This window comes from Microcebus murinus, chromosome 5 (assembly GCF_040939455.1).
Source record: "Microcebus murinus isolate Inina chromosome 5, M.murinus_Inina_mat1.0, whole genome shotgun sequence".
In the NCBI taxonomy this organism is placed as follows: domain Eukaryota; kingdom Metazoa; phylum Chordata; class Mammalia; order Primates; family Cheirogaleidae; genus Microcebus; species Microcebus murinus.
The window spans coordinates 74586234-74602615 of NC_134108.1; the positions used below are offsets into that span (position 1 = coordinate 74586234).

Sequence of the window (16382 nt, forward strand, 5' to 3'; positions counted from 1 at the left end):
AAATGGATAGCTGCCATTAGGTTGTTCTGCTTGCATGTTTGCACAGACCAGTGTTGTTATAAAGAATGTTATTTATTGAGAATTAAGGATCTATAGACAAGGATTAAGAAGTCAAAGAAAAGCAGCTTATTTTAAAGTACACACATACTTAAAAACACACAAGCACTTCCTTGTTCAGACATCAAAGGGCTTTGCATTAGTGAGGTTGACATATGGATAAACCTAAGGTCTATAGAAAGGTTGAAGGGCAAGATCTAATACATAAAGCAAGCAAGAAAGTAAAATGTCTTTGGTTTTTTCCTAATTGACCAGAGACCATTATCACAAGTGAAGTATCTCAGGAATGGAAAAACAAACACCACATGTTCTTACTAATAAGTGGGAGCTAGACAGTGGGTACACACAGGCACAAAGAGATGTAAACCAAGAGATGGAAACCAAGAATGGGGAGGGTGAGTGGTGGGTGGACAATAAAACTTACCTATCAGGTACACTATTCTGGTGACAGGCACACTAAAAGCCCTGACTTAAGCATTATACAATGTATCCATGTAACAAGAACATTTATACCCCATTAATATTTTGAAATTAAAATTTAAAAATGTTTGTCAACTCCCCCCCCCCAAAAAAAAAACCCAAAAAAACCTGAGCTGGGATGAAATTTGTTAACTGTTTTCTAAATGGCAAGACTTTCCAAGTGGATTCCTGTTTTGCTTGTGCACCCCTCATCTGAAAACATTCAAAGAGCTAGATGTATCCATGAAATCCCAGTTGTTATTCTTCACTCCATGTGACTGTATGGATTTCAAACATACAGTTTTGAAAGCGTCTCTGCAGCCCAATCTTGAGATTTGTTATACTTTCAAATGCTTGGGACAGCAAGTTAAAGTTTTATGATCACTCTAAATTTAGTTCCACTTCATAGCATCTATGTATAATAAAACTTTCATTTTTTTCTCCAGAATGAATGGAGTAATTTAATCTTTCAGAAGCTATCTTCTTTTATATGACTATATTTGTGAAATATACAATTTCACTTATCATTTACCTTTACTGTCACTGATTTTTGAGAATTCTATTTTAAACATAATTTTCCTGCTTCATCCTTTGCCTTTATCATATTTGCTCTTAGCTCTTTTACAACATCACTATATATTGGTAATATACAAAAGAATAAGTTCTGGAAAAATACATATACACATATACATATATCTCTCACTTCTGGAAATATCTATTGCTGAATGTGTTATTTCTATAAAGGAGAATATGGACCTAAGTTATCTTAGGTGTAAATGAGTCATTATTTAACCCTGCCTCTCTTTTCTGATTATGAAGAAAACAATGATTTTGTGATTTCTAAATACTGTCTGACATTTAGACTCCCCAAACTCACCTCACAGATCTGTCCTTATTTATTTCTTCTAAATGAATTTTTATTACAATTTATGTTTGTACTCTCTGCCTGGTTTTCATTTATGTTAGACCCACTTTATACGTAAATTGACTTAATTTTTACATACCAGTCACACTTTGATTTGCCTATTGTGAGACTTGTGTTTTATGGGAAATTGCTGACAAACCCCTGTTCAGGTGAGTGGACATCTCTCATTCAATGCCCACTTGACACAAGCTCATAGTCTCCAGTCAAATATCATTACACAGGAGGAAGCTCAGATACCTACTCTAAAGGCATTTAGGTGGAAAGTTTTCTTGAAAGCTGCAGAACAGCTTTATTATTAAATTGCCATTTTCTGGGAAATTCCTCCCTCCTTTGTCCTCAACAGCTTTATACAAGATTGATGATAGTTTAAATAACATAATTTTCTCTAACTACTGATTTAGTCACTTTGATAGGCCAATTTGAATGGCTGTGACCTTTGTGAAAGTTGATCATACAAATTGGGTCATTCTTTTCATACCCAGCTAACAGTCAAGAAGCCAAGGGGAGAAACACTTATGGCACATAACGTTTCTCCAGGAATATAATTCTCTGGCTGCTCAAACTACCTGTTGTCCCCTGAAACTAGTTTTATCTAATGGCTTCTGAAACAACCTATTGCAACTCTAAGACTAGTTTTATTCACTGGTGTTACCAGCAGAGCTTACCATCTTCCCCAAACTTTACTAGTGCCAATGAACTTTCTGGAAAAATAGTACATAATATTTCTCCTTTTTGTAAAACCTCCAGTTTCCTCTTTGATCATCAGACATACTGAAGACCACCTGAATTGCAATTCTTGTATCCCAAATAAAATGTTAAATTTAGAAATTCTTTCCTACGTATTTTATTTGACTTCAACACCTTGTACTAAAAAGTGCATATGTTTTGGGATTTGCTATTTGAGGTGCATGAGAGAGTCTTTACTACCAATGTAGGTTGGCAGTAAAGTGGGGGAAACAGGGCTAGTAATTAGTAGATGTGTCCTTGGGAAAGTTGCATAACTTGTCTCATGTTCAGTTCTATCTGTAAAATGGGCGTAATACTACCCAGGATTGTAATTTAAACTAAATTATATATGTAGATTATTTAGCCAGTGCCAGACTCCCCCTTGTCTCTTCTTCCTTCCTCTTAGCAGACCTCCTCATTATCAATTTGCTCTGTACACATATGTCTGCAGTACGATGCTGTATATTCAATTCCCACATGGCTCCTCTCTGACTGAGTGATATATTCTACAGCATTTCATTCTGATTTTGTTCCCTTCTCTACTTCATACCAACAACCCTCCCTAGAAGTGGCCAGAATATGTGCCAATTTGTGAATATGGACTTCTTGAAATCACTACTTATGCCACTCATGTGCCCCTCCTCTTCTAGCTCTTTGTTCACTTGTCCTGTCTTGGAAAGAAACCACAGAAGAATTTTGCTGTTAATCCAATAAAGCTTCAGTTTCAGTGCCCCTTGCTGGCAAGGACACTTTCCAAGGCTCTATGAGGAATGCTAGCAATGCTTTTATATGGTTACATGCCTTTGTAAAATTTGCAAAGTAAGATACTTCATCAAGTCAAATTGCAACTGTTGTCTTTTTCCATTCCAGTTTTCCCATTTCCCTTCTTGGCAGGTGAGTTTGAATTTATTGTGGACATTTTTTGGGATCTGGGCAAGAGGGAGGATGAGCTGGCTCATTAATTAGCCTGGGGTTAGTAGGCTATATATGGTTCTCAGTCACTTTGATACATAGTTAAGCTATTGTTAGGCCTTCTGGTGCAGGAATGGCTTCTAAAATCATGATCAAAGTGGATGAGAATGTGACCACTGGTGCTCATTCTTGGAAAGTTCAAAGAAAATCTTTGTGAATCTGATAATAAAACAAATTTCCATCAACTTTTGTACAAGAAACACTATCCTTTCATCCTTACTAGAAAATAATATTACACAATTGTCATGAAAAAGTGATTAAAGAACAGGAAGCAAAAATGTGGAAAATATAGAGTGTGACAATAAAATATCATGTTATTTTTCTAGATTTAAACATTTTTATGTATCAATATTTTTCATTTGTAAATTATGATTTATTTTCTCATTTTAAATTCACTTGTATATGTAACTTTATATTTGTAATATGATGTTCTTTTTTCTTAGAAATAGCCCCTCAAATTTATATAAACCATGAGCCCCAAAGAACCTTGATCTGCTCCTGAAGCAACAAGTAGCAAGGCAAGAGGTGTCTCTGCCTGGAGAGGGGTTGGATCTTATTGCTTGAATCTTGTACTGAGAGAGATTTGTTAGAATCACCAATGATGGTAGCATCTCCTACAAAGCTTCAGTGTTAATTAACTGAATTGGGAATGTGAACTGAAGACCATGACTTGTTCCTCAAGGAGACAGGATAATTGGTTGTGCCTCACAAAAATTTAGCATTTTATGTAATCCAGTCTAATAGCCTTTTTCTTTATGACTTCTGAGTTTTGGGTCTTGTTTAGGTAGACCTTGTCCACCAAAAGACTATAAAAAGATATTCTATATTTTTTCTATCACTGTAATGTTTTTACCATATATTTAGCTCTTTATTTATATTTGGTATGAGACACAAATGTCCACTATATTTTTCTCTAAATATGCCAACACTCTTTATTGAATAGTATGTCTTACTTTTTCCCAATAGTAAGGAACTTTTAAACTAAATGTATTATTTCCTCTATATATTTGATACCATGGTTTATAAAAGATTCTGTCTATCAACAAAAGTTTAGGTGACTATAACTTTCTAGAATATGCGGAATTAAAAATCTATTGGAAATTTGGAGTAGGTGTTGATTTGAGAGAAGTTGGTATGAATTTAAAGAGAAGAAAATATTCCACTTTTATTTAAACATCCCATATACAATAGGATGTTTGTGTATGTGTGTGTGTGTATGTGTTTATTTATTATAAAGAACTGGCTCACATGATTATGAAGTCTTAGAAGTCCTAAGATCTGCCATTGGAAGAGACCAGGGGACTCAGAAGAGTTGATGTGTAATTCCAATCTGAGTCAGAGTCTGAAGGCCTGAGAACCAGGAAAGCTGGTGTTCCAGTTGGTTTGCTGGAAGGCTCAAGAAGACCCTAGAAATGCTTCACTCTTGAGTCTGAAAGCTGGAAAAGAGCAATGTTCCCACTCAAGTAGTTAGGCAGGAGGAGTTCCCCCTTATGTGTGTGTGTGCCTTTTTAGTCTGTTTAGGCTTTCAGCTGATTGGATGAGGCCCACCCACATCAAGGAGGGAAATCTGCTTCACCTAGTCTACTGATTCAAATGTTAGTATTATTGAAAAATATCCTCACAGACCGACACGGACTATTTGGCCAAGTATGTGGGGACTCCATGGTCAAATTGATACAAAATTAACCATCATACTTAGTGTAAGAAATGATGACGAGACTATAACTTACTAGATCTCTGATTTTTTTTAATTTTATTATTTTTTATTACAGCGTATTATGGGGGTACAAATGTTAAGGTTACGTATATTGCCCATGCCCTCCATCCTCCTTTGAGTCAGAGCTTCAAGCTTCAAGCATGACCATCCCCCAAACGTTGCACATCTTACTCATTATGTTTGTATATACCCATCCCCTCCTCCCCCCTCCCACCCGTCTGACACCCGATAAATGTTATTCCTATATGTCCACTTAGGTATTGATCCTTTAATACCAATTTGCTGGTGAGTACATGTGGTGCTTGTTTTTCCATTCTTGAGATACTTCACTTAGTAGAATACTTCACTTAGTTCCAGCTCTATCCAGAAAAATAAAAGAGGTGGTATATCACCATTGTTTCTTAAAGCTGAGTAATACTCCATGATATACATATACCACATTTTATTAATCCACTCATATACTGATGGACACCTGGGTTGTTTCCACAACTTTGTGATTGTGAACTGTGCTGCTATAAACATTTGAGTGCAGGTGTCCCTTTTGTAGAGTGTCATTTGATCTTTTGGGTAGATGCCCAGTAGTGGAATTGCTGGATCAAATGGTAGCACTACTTGTATCACTTTAAAGTATCTCCATATTGCTTTCCACAGAGGTGGAACCAGTTTGCAGTCCCACCAGCAGTGTAGGAGTGTATCTTCGCTCTTGGCTCAAGATACAATGTAAAATTTCTTACCTCTTTAAATTTCTTTAAGATTTCTCTTACTTAAATTGAGCTTAAGCCCATTATCCAAAGTGAGGTGACACAATATTGGAAGAATGGGCTCCACATGTACTCGCCATCAAATTGGTCCTGACTGATTAACACTATGGTGCTCAGATGGTGGTGGTGTTTACTAGGGATTCAGGGGTTGGGGGGTGTAGACCCACAGCTGAGGGATGTGGTGAGCATTGTGGAGGGGAGGGGCATACCTCTAACCCTTGCTAGGGGGAGGCAAAGATATAAAATGCAACCAAAATGTTTGTACGCTCATATTTCCTTGAAGTATTAAAAATTTTAAAAAATGAATATCTAAAAATTCTAAAACGAATATCTAAATATTAATATTTAGATATTGTTAGATATTCTATATTAATATTAATATTAGATATTCTAAATATTTAGAATATCTAATTCTAAAATGAATATCTAAAAATTAAAAAAAATGAATATCTAAATCAGATATGCTAAGTTCATTTCTCTTTCACAATTTTTTATGTGTCATATTATGTGTCATTTTATGTGTCATATTGAATTGGGCATTTTAAAGATACCTAAATCATTCAATGAACAACTTGTATAGAATCAAGTTGTTATATAAGATAGATAATTAATAGGCTTATATTTTCTTTGAAATTCATTTTCAGAAGAGAGATGAGAAGATGTAATATTGTACACTTTATTTCTAATGCTTTATAAAAAGACTATTTGATAAGTAAATTTTTAATTTGATCCTTATAATTAAATATTTAATTTTATATAATTTATAAAATCATATAATCATGTTGTACTAAAATCTTTCTTACATTTCATAAAGAATAAAAAGATTATTTCACCTTAGTTTTTTATTTCAGTGAGTCTCAAAATCTTTTATAAATGTTGGTACTTAATGTACTTTGGTGATGAAAAGCTATAAAAAATATCCATTTTACAAATACTAATTAGCACCAGAGGGGATTCAGGGTACAAATGCAAAGTACCTATTACAGCTAGTGTCAGGCTTAGTCAGAACATGCAGTCACCTCCAAGGCATATTTTAAGGAATGCTGACAGAAAGTTTGTTTAGTCTGAAATGCCTGCCTTTAGGAGAGTGAAGGGAGAATCATCTACCAATTGGAGATTGACTTTGGTTAGGAAGAGTCCCTTTGGCAGGAAAAATTCCCTTTGAGAAGGTTAAATATATCGCATCCTAACTGTTTAATTCCAAATTAATCAAAATTATAGCTCACCTTAGTGACTTGGAGTTTTAGTTAAAAATTAGGAGAGAGGGTGATAAATAGTAGAATAAACAGGACTTTAAATTCCTTTTACTAAGAATAAGTTGTCAATGACCAAGGAACACTGGGACATCTTCCCAAATCTTGGTGGCCTGCTTTTGCATGTCACGTGTTCTGTCATGTATGATAACTATGTAAGTTTCAATTAAGCTTTAATGAATCTCTTGTTGGAACAAGTGTACAAAAGAACAGTTAGCTTTGTACAGTGAAACATTTCCTTTGCACATACAGCACTGATTTCCCCTGGTGTTCTCACATCTTCCTTACAATTCCCTTTGAAGTTGCTTCGGAAATTCAGCCTTGCAAGAATCCTACCAGTATTTCCTCTCCCATCTCCCTTGTGGGTCTGCAGGAAAGATGTTAGCTCTTTGGCATTTAGCATAATTAGCTGAGGGTGATTATCTACATATATAGCCAAGGAAGGCAGTTCTCCTTTTTGTTGGCATTTTCATGTGACTTCCACATCTTTTTTCCGAAGAGCCCTTCCTGTGTTCCCAGCCTTTTAATACACATATGCTGTGTCTCTTTAGTGTCAGGCCTCTCTGGTAATCAGCTCATATAAACTTGCTTTGAAACTTCAAGGATCCAACAGCCTCTGCAGCCTCTGCTGTTACAGGTCTGGAGACAGCAGGCCTCAGGCTTTATTGTATTAGGAGACTGCAGCACACTCCCTGAAATGTTCCCTGTGACTTGCCAATCTTCGGTTATGTGCTTTTATTGTCCCAACATGACCCAAAGAGATTCACTACTCTTTTTGGTGCTTCCTTTTGTTCTTAAAAAGAAACGAAATTGCAAAGCAATGAGGACAAAATATATGATCAAATGGACTGAGTAAAAAAGGATTCTAACTTCTTTTTCTCAAACATTCAAATTGTTGTCTAGTTTTTTTACTTTTGAACCTGTGCATCTGGCATATGCAGAATATGCATATGCCGAACTGTGTCACTCATATACTGGAGATGTCAAAAGAGAGGTCTGATGTCTCGAATGAATGTAAAGTGTTTACATGTAGCCAAATTACCCCTTAGGTCATTCAGATTTGGTTGTAGTTGAGATGAGACCAAGAATATTCTTTCAAGTTTTATGATTTCCTGTTTCTAATGTGAACAGGAACACTGTGAACAGCTTTTTGTTCCTGTGCCCCTGGTTCTTATGCTTTCTGTTTATTGTATTTCCAGGAATGTAACAAGCTCAAAAGGAAGAAATTGAGAAGGTAATGTTTTGAACGTTTCCAAGCATCTGACCTGGTAGGCTCAAAGCTGAAATCTTGTCTTCCTTGTTTTTAAAAAAGGTGTTTCCAGTTACAAAATAAAATCTGTAGATTGTGTTTAGCATAAAATTCAGTACAAAGCATGGGCATCATAAGTATTCATTTTTTTAAAAAAAAATTAATTGAGACCTATTGAGTGTCTGCTATGTGTTGCAACAGGCTCTTACCTATTTTGCCATCAGAACAACAGCAATTACTTCGATATCCTTAGTGCTAAAGCTACATTTAATGTCTTTAATAGAGGTAGTATATAACAAAGAGAATTATAGCTTTCAGTAGTAAAGGGCATCTCATAGATAGGACTGTTTTCACTTGTTTGGTGCTATATAGTCAGCTAATCAACAGAAGTACCAAAATCAGGAATTGATGTCCAGAATCTATAACTATAATGAACCCTGTGAGATTTATTGACTATTTAATTTACAGTCTGTAGTTCCAGAGAGGAAGATAATAGGGCATCAGGATCGATCAAAGAATAATGACTTCGTTCGTTACTCTTCAAGTATAGAATATGCCACTTGCATGAACTCATTTTGAGGACAATTCGAGGATCAAAAGATAGGATTCCATTCACATTGAGGAGTGTGGGGCTTTTTATTATGCTTATGGAAAAAAGTCCAAAGAGAGAATTCTTCTAGATACCAAGATTTGAATTGTCTTTGTAATTGGTAGGTATTATTAAAAAGATAAGCCCCAGTGCTATACGATTGATGTTAAAGGAAAGCATAGTAGTATATTGTGAAATCCTGGCTGCTTTGCTCATGAGCTCTGTGATTTTGAGAGGTTATCTTCTTCTCTGTGCCCCAGTTTCTTTATTTATAAAGTAGGTTTTGTTTATGATGATGATGAGCCAATTTGGGTTCTACCATTTATTAGCCATTTGAACTTTGATAATTAATATAACCACTATGCTTTAGTTTTCTTATTTTTCTGGCTCATAATAAGTATTCAGCCAAAGTTAATTGCTAATAGGAAATACTCTTTAATATAGTAGATGCAATACAGAGGGGTGATGGAGAACTATCATTTGTTGGATGTGTACTTCATGCCATATTTGAGAATAGATTCTGCTTTGATCAGGGTTTCTTGGTTGCTAATAACAAAAATCACTCCAACAGTCTTGCCAAAGGGTTTATTAAATTACATTAGTTTATGAACTGATATTAGCTGAAATTACATTGCTGGATTATTCCAGTGAGATCCTATTGGCACTGCTGCAGTGGACTGGCCCCAGCTCCTACTGCCAAAACTGGAAGTGCTTGCTGGGAGGAGCATCTGACTGTGGGGGGTGGGGGGTTGGTGGTATGGCTAAGTTGTGTCTGTACCTGGGGTGTAGAGACGGTCAGGGTTCTTGGTTTACATTTTCAGAAGGACGGGCCATAAGATGAGAAATTTCCCAAACTGAGGAAGGGTGTTCAAAAAGTGCTGTGTAGTCAGAAGCATAATAATAAACACTACAGGCCCTTCACATAAATTATTTTAATCTTTACAGCTACCTGGTGAGATGTCATTATCATTCCTCTCTTCTAGACCATGAGTAGGACCTTTGCAAAGCTCTCAGCAAATTGAAAGATCTAGGAGATAAGCCAAGGTTATTCATCTCCAAACTTCACACTTTTTATTTGATATCACATTGCTTCTTCAGAAGGGCTGGGATCATGCATTCTAACCTAGCATCCTTTGCCAGTAACCAAAGAAAGCTAATTAAAATACTAGTTTTTAAGCAGATAAAAATCAATATATAGTAGGAGCTTCCTTCATAAAACCACTTCTAATATATTCTAATCCAAGTAAATTATCTTATTTCCTAGCTATTACTTGATCTAAAATGATCTCAAACTTTAATATTACTAATTGGAACATGTTGACCCTTTGTGCATAGTTTTAATGTATTTTGGATAAAGAACTAAAACATTATTATAGTTATTATTTACTTTTAAGTTGATGGGATTTTTTGATATAGAAAAAGGGCCTGCTGCAGCTATTGGCTCTTAGCGTGAGAGGGATTACCGTGAACACATGGTAGATTTAAAAACTGTAGTCTTTCATATTTCTTTGTGCTCCTAGAAACATTTTTTAAATACTTGAAGGATTTGCTCATTGCTTTTCTGAGTACTCAGTAAAACTTAGGGAACTATGGAACTGACTCAGACTCCTCCAGTAAATGACCCAGGATGCTGTAAGGGCTTCAGTTGATTTGGCTGATATTGTTTAAGTCTCAATGTTTTGAAACAATTTAAATTAAAGGATTAGTGTGTCCCTCATTCCTATTGGTTAGCTCATGTATTTTGGAGGGATCTTGGACGATGACAAAGGGCACCAGCCATGAAGAAAAGAAGGGTTGGTTCAAGCCCCTGACCAATCACTAACTGGCAGTGTGGCCCTGGACAAAAACCTGACCTCCAGCAGCATCAGCTTCTATATTTGGGAAAGGATAAGTGATCACTGATTGTTCTCTTTTACCGAGATTGTTGTGGGTAACTTGCATGAGAAGATGCTTTTAAAATGCCAGTCTACTGTGCAAGCAGAAGAATTATTATGAGGCCTCAAAGTTCGATCACCATGTGTGACATTTAGAAAGGAGAAAATATTCTCTTGTTGATAGTGTTTCCTTTCACCAGTTTCTTAATTGCTGCTTTTATCATAACCCCAAAATGGCCACATCCATGACATTGTAATCCAGTGTATATGAAGTGAATGTCCCAATTTATGGTTGGTTATTTAAAGGAAAACAATGTATCCCCAAAACCAAATGAAGTACAATCTTTGATAATTTGCAGGAACTTTTAAATAGTTTGTGTTTTTTTGGTCAGTGAGGAGGCAGGATTAGACTTTCAATATTTCCTTTAGGGGCAAGTCCAAATTGTGACTCTACCTCTCTGAAGATGAGGACTAAGTTCTGGAAGGATGGTGCAAAGAATAACATTACTAAAAATAATGGGAGAAAAGTACATTCCTATTAATAGTAAAAAGTAACACTTTTGGACTTTACTGTGTGCAAAGCACCTCCCACAAGACTTTATCTGATTTTTATAACAACTTCATCAGGTAGGAATTATCCCTGTTTACAGAGGAGGAAACTGATGCTAATAGATGTTAAGCAGCTTGCCCAAAGTCACACAGTAAATGGTGGAGCTGTGATACAGTCCCAGACAGTCTGGATCTAGAGCTTGATCTCTTAGCTACTCTACTAGCCTCCAGTAAACACATGTGAACTACCATCTGCCAAGCTAAGCAAATGATGATCATGCAACGTCTTGCCAAAAGCTTAAGATTTCCCATGACAGTTGTGGTAGCTGTTACTAGTTATACCTGGATATCCTATTTGCAGATCTATATCAGAGTTTTAATGCCAGATAAGAGTCAGAATACAAATGATATAGAAAGCAACAGGCTTTTTGGGTACCCAGAGAAATATAGTCATTGCAAAAGAGGAAGCAGTCTTTGCATATTTGGTTTTTGACAATGCAGTTTAATTTTAGCAATTTCATATTGAGCAATTGTTATGCCAGGCTTTGCCAAAATGCCTCCCCCCACCTCCAATAATATTTAGTGACTTGGGAAAGAAGTCTTCTAAGAATATGCCATATCTGCATCATTGCACACAGTTTTTCTACTCTTTTGGAGACCAAGGTAAAAAGGTTAGTATAGAAAGCTGGAAAACAAAGGAATTTGACTTACACACACTTATGGCATAAGCACTTAGCAGGTAGCCCATGCTGTCCCAGGACTCTGAACTCACTGACAGAAGTGAAAACGAGCTTATAGCAGGTGCAGTACCATATGGCACCTTGCAGTTGCCTCAGAGACTTTGGCTTTAGGCCTGAGTAAGAAACACTGACTTATTTGAACTTTGCCACGATGGACAGCAGGAGTACCTTTATTTGAAAAAAAACCAAAAAAACCTCTGCAATGGAGGAGAATCACTGCAATAAATGGGAAACCTTTATGCTGTAAAATTCCTCTAGCATTCTCACGGGATAGAACACTATCGCTCAGAGGAAAGAAAAACCATACTAATGGAGTTTTCTTGTTCACTTCTTAGGTTAGCATCACTTCTGATATAGTCATTTAACTTTTGAACCATGACTTTCCTCTAGAGCATAACTATATATTTGCTTCTCTTTACTTTTGCCTCACATATGCATTATTTTCTTTAAGAAACTGGAAAGGAATATTTTATATTATTTTTCATTAGCATTTAAGAAAAGAGTTTCAGTAGTGTTTATCTATCTATTGAACATTTTACCAGATTATTGTTATTAAGAATGAGCATTTTATATATTTAGAATATTTAGAAGAGAACCAAATGTCTGGCTGAGTTCTCTGTGATACAGAGCTGAGGAAAACTTTTATTTCATCTTCCTTCCCCTGCCAGTGATAATCACTTGACCTATCACTCTACTTTTTTTCTTGTCTTCATCAAAATAATTAGAAAACGTTTACACAATAAATGAGCTCTTTTCTTTTTACATTTCCCATTCTCTCCTCAGGTCCTGCCATCAACCTCTACCACTCTAGGAAATTTGCCTGTACAAGGTCCAATTGCTAATGGTTTTTTCTTTGGCTTCATCCTCCTTCATCCCTATAGCATTTCACAATGTTGACAGCCTCTCCTGCCTTGAAAGATTTTTCTGCTTTCTCATTTCTCCTGCCCCATTACTCCTTCTTCTACTTTGTTATTGGAGGAACATCTCCAGATGATGGGAGAATGTAGTTGTTTTCTTTTATACCTGAGATTATTCAAACAAGAGTGGGAGGATGAGAACCTAAAGATGTCCTGGTGCTTTCTTGGATCCTTCAGAGTCTCAGAGATGTTCTGTAGAATTCATGGAAGCTTCCCAAGAACTGCTGCCCTCTTGAGCCTTTTGGCCTACAGCCTAGATTAGCTTCTATATGCCTTGAGTGCTGGTAGAATTGCTCAGGACTTTCCTATGCTCTGGAGGCAGCAGAAGCAATTCTTCTCTAGTTTTGGAAAATCTTAGGACTTGCTTAGCTTATGATATGGCCTTTGATCTACTCTGCATGCCTCATAGGCACAGCCTGATCCCCATCTCAGGGCTGAGCCTTTGCATAAGGTTGTGCTAGAGAGTGTCAAAGAGGCAGCCTCTCTTACTTTGGTAAGATTTGAAAAGGAATTTATTTATTTTTCATCTGAATGTTTCTGAGGAAATTACCAGTGTCAGGAAAACTGAAATTACATAGTCAGGCAGAATGTATGAACTGCCACACATAGACTAGACTGACAACATGACCCCGAAAGCACTGATTATAGGAATGGATAAAAGTCTAAGAAAACATATTTTTATCAGGCAGGGAATCTTGTAGAGATATCACATCTGGCTTTCCATTACCTCAATATAGGACTGGCTATATATTTTGTGGGCTCAGTACAAAATGAAAATGTGTAGTCCCTTGTTCAAATATTATTAAGAATTTCAATGTGGTGACAGAAGAGCATTAAACCAAGTGTAAGGACTTGTTAAACTGTATAGGCCACAGAACCATGAAGCAAGCCCTGCCTCTGTGCCATTACTGCTTATCAAAATGTAGTTGTGTGGGTTGGGCTAGCAAGAATTACCCTGACATCTCTGCTTCCCCTTTATTTTCTCTACTTTCCTATTATAGGCATAAAATGACCTCACAATGTCTGGTCCTCCCTCCACAGTGTTGCTTCCATCTCTCAGGATACATGTTTAATTCTAGTGCAAGAGAGGACAATGGGTGAATGCAGAAAGGACTTTTTTATTGACCTTTTAACACATTGTGGAATGAACAACACTATTGTAGAATTCCTCTAACAAAGTACAACCAAAAGAGAGACCCCTTCTGTCCTTTTTACTTCACAACAGATCACCTCTGCCACCATGACACCACCATCAGGAAATACTGTGTCCACAGGAGAAGAGAAATTACCATGTATCATGAAATATCAAGACATATAGCTATTGCAATGGACTAAATGTTTATGTCCTCCACAAACATATTGGGGGACATATGTTGAAACCTAATCCCAATGTGGTGGCATTTAAAGGTGGGGCCTTTGTAAGGTGATTAGCTCATGAAGATGGAGGCCTCATGAATTAGATTAGTACCCTTATAAAAGAGATCCCACGGTACTCACTTATACTTCACATATACTCACATAGACTTATACATCATATGAGGACATAGAGAATAGATGACTGTCTATGAACCATAAAGCGGACCCTCCCTGGACAATGAATCTGCCAGCACCTTGATCTTGGACTTCCCAACTTCTAGAACTATGAGAAATAAATTTTTGTTGTTAATGAGCCACCTAGTTTGTGGTATTTTGTTCTAGCAGTAACAGAGTATTGCATTTGCCTCATAAAGATAAATACATCTTAACTACATATTTTATAGATATGTGGCAAATGCTATGCAACAACGTAGTTGTTCCCTTCTTACATAAAGTTGAACTTGTTTTAAAGTAATGTGCCATTGTCTAAGCCAATTATGACAGTTCTATTTTCTTTCACATAGTTTCCCAGACTCCCTTTCAGTTAGGAGGATTCATGTGACCCAGTTCTACCACATAAAGGGACATTATTCCCAGAGTTCTGACCTGTAGAGCATGTTGCCCCAGGGGGACTGGAAAGTACTGCTAATGCATTTAAGGACAGATGAAATAGAATGGACGCTCCCCTGGACCAGAGAGCTCCTGTTTTGTGATCCAAAGTTATCTGTATCCCTGCCCAGTGGAGAGGTCAATTCCAAGAGGAGTCCAGAGGGTAGGAGAGTGTCTCCACCACAGAGTAGAAGCAGTACCAGAGCCCTGGAAGAGACATGGAGACAGGGAGCTCCTTTCCTACAACCACCCAACACTGTGGATATAGCCACCTCATCTCCCAAGCATGAAATGTTGGCATAGATGTGCTGCAGAATGGCCAGTTCTAGGCTTACAGGGGGGTACATACCCAATAATACTTAACTCACTGTGCCTGGGTTCTACATGGAGGGTGAGGCTCATTTCCCTCTCTTCATGGACAGGCAGTGTTTTTTGCCACTATCCAGACCCAGGAATTTCACACCCTGGGGTTCTACATCATTGGATCCTCAGCCAATGCTCTCTAGCACCCACTTGGATGGCAGTAGCCTTAAGGGACCAGTTGATCCCTGGGAAAATGTGGGTCTCCCAGAGCTTGGGCATATAGGGCATTCTGCTTCCTGCTGAGGGAGAGTGCTGCATGCTAGAAGGCCCCACAGGACAAAGGGGATCAGGGCACCAGCTCCCGACCATTTACAACCTTCTCCTCCTCCCTTCCCCCACCCACTGTTGCCAATGCAGGCACAGCTGTTTTTGCTCAGGATCAGTGAGGGTTCCTCAGGGGATAATTAAGCCAGGGCACTAAGAGCAGCTTCCCCAACTCTGACAGAGTACCTATCACACCCGGGCTTCCATGGATCATGGGACTCACACCTTTCTCTCTAGAAAGCCATGGCAAGTGCTTTCATGTGCCCCAAGGACAAAACTTACCACCTCCCCTGAGGGAGGGTGGGGCTAGCAGTCCTTTCTCTGAGCTGCCTATTTCTTCTGCTAGGATCCTATACTCTCTGGAGGCAAGTGCCTGGCACCACCACACCTCCCCTGCTGGACCATTTCAGCCACAGCCCACAGCCAGTCTGGTAGCCCTGCATACAGCAGGATGAGCTGCTTCTACCACCTCTGCTGCAAATGGGCTAGGGTAGGGGCTAGCATCTGGCCACTTCTGTGCTCCCAGAGGACAGAGACCATTGTCACTGCTGAGAAGGAGGTGTGAGTGGCATGTGCATCCCACAGCTGTCTACCTCTACTAACCTCATTAGGAAAGGTCCAGCCTCCTGTCACAGGCTCACTGTGCATCCACCCTTCTCCTGCTTGAGCATGCTCCTGGAAAGAAGATTACTTCACCCTCATTATCATAGCCAGCACCTAAACTCAGGAAGGCTTGAGGGCAAATTTGCCATCCTGGTCTTGTTCTGGTCCTCGCAGGACTCAAGCATGCTATCTAGGTGCTGGGAACTTAGGATTACCTAACTAGTCCACCACCATTGGCACCTGAACACTCTCTCAGGGATCTGAGGTCCAACTGACCCAAAGTGCCAGCAACACCACAGTGGAAAACTACCTGCATGAGCCAAAAGACCATGTACCTCTCCCTCTCTATGGTAGAACTCCCAGAAGAGAATAGGTGAACTGCAAAGCTATCTGTTTTGA

At 38.0% G+C, this 16382-nt stretch overlaps 1 long non-coding RNA gene across 1 annotated transcript in view; it reads left to right on the top strand.

Annotated features, from left to right (window-relative positions):
• LOC142870956 (uncharacterized) overlaps window positions 1-16382 on the top strand; it is a 311203-nt gene that overhangs the window by 59588 nt on the left and 235233 nt on the right. Inside the window, exon 3 of the long non-coding RNA XR_012919305.1 lies at window positions 8070-8138. This is a non-coding gene — a long non-coding RNA (uncharacterized LOC142870956). The remainder of the gene's footprint in view (window positions 1-8069; window positions 8139-16382) is intronic.